The following is a 1,674-nucleotide window of genomic DNA, read 5'->3' as shown; positions in this document are numbered from 1 at the left end:
AAAATCATGAAAGCCGACCTATTGGTTCTTGTCCATTCCCTGAAGTGAATGAGACGAACTTCCACCAAGCTAAACGTGGAAGAGGTCGTGGCCCCAGTCGTGGTCATGGCCGTGGTCGGGGAAGAAACCCCAATCATGGTAATAATAATGCACCAAAGAAGCCTCCTCACCACCAGCAGTGGAAAAGGAAGGAACAAAAGCATGAAGCGGTGCAAGCGCCAAATGCAGAAAATGCATGCTATAGATGTGGAGGAAAAGGGCACTGGTCACGTACTTGTCGTACGCCAAAGCACCTGGTTGAGCTTTATCAAGCCTCCCTGAAGAAGACAGAGAAAAATGCTGAAGCAAATTTTATTTCTGAAGATAATTTAGACTTCATGCATTTGGATGTAGCTGATTACTTTGCACTCCCAGAAGGAGAAACAAGTCATGTAATCGGTGGTGAATCTGTAGAAATGTAAATATTTTAATTTTTGTTATTTGTAATAGATAGTATGGTTATGTAATTGTTGTACATAAAGAAAAATTATGATTTGATAATGATGTTTACTATAATATATCTTATTTATGTCATTTTAAAGAATATGGATAATATTATTAGATCAACTTAAACTCTAGCAGAGTTTGCAAGAAATATACAACCACCAGAAGTAGTTATATTTCATATATCTCATTGTAATTATATTTTGTTAACCACCAGAAGTGGTATATGTCTATGATCACCAGAAGTGATAATTTAGGCTTTCTATGGTTACAATTGAAGATAAGCTACATAAATATTCTCTATATTAAATGCACGCCTCGATTTGCTCCTGAAGTAGTAAATATTTTAAAAGAGGTTGAGGCATCACAATTTGATGTGATTAATGCGCATTCAGATAATTATGTTCGATTTCCTGAAGGATGAGAACTTTTGATAATATTAATCCATTCCCTGAAGTGAATGTGACAATACTAATAAGTCGGGTAAATATGAACGCGCTCTTGATGTGAATATATCATAATTCACCTTCAGAAGAGGTAATATAATTAAGAGAATATATACTCAATATTTCGTATTTTAAATTTGCTCCTGAAGAAGTAACACAATTGAAATTGCCTCCTGAAGTAGGAAAATATTATGAAGAAGAGTTTTCTTGTGCTTAAACAATTGTTTTACATTGTTTATTTGATTGTGATTTTCTCTCATGATACCAGAAGTGTATGAGAAATATTTGATAGTACAAAATGTATCAACAACTCCTGAAGAGCTAACTGTTTTCCTAAAGGATACGTGACACCAGTAGTGCCCAATAAATATTAGATTGTGGATAATAAATGAAGGCTCTCGAAGAGCTTATATACAAATATGTCATTCATATTATATGATTATGGTCAAAACATATGTTGTAGTAAACCTGAAGTTTACTTATACAAATAGCTATCATATTGAGACTACAAATGATTGGAAGATTGATAATCTTCATGTTTCCACAATCATAGGTATACCTATAATTGCTAAGGATAATATTGTCCGTTAAAGAAGGAAAACTTTAAATAAGACAAGGTAGTACACGATTTATCAAGGAGTAATAACTTGTTAAATGAAAGTACAAGAGGGGTGAATTGTAACTCTTTTAAAAATAATTGCTTATTAGTTGACTTATTATTTGAGTAGTCGACTAGATATGATAA

This window comes from Nicotiana sylvestris, chromosome 1 (assembly GCF_000393655.2).
Source record: "Nicotiana sylvestris chromosome 1, ASM39365v2, whole genome shotgun sequence".
NCBI lineage: Eukaryota > Viridiplantae > Streptophyta > Magnoliopsida > Solanales > Solanaceae > Nicotiana > Nicotiana sylvestris.
The sequence above is the reverse complement of the archived record's forward strand: the minus strand, read 5'-3'. Positions refer to the sequence as shown.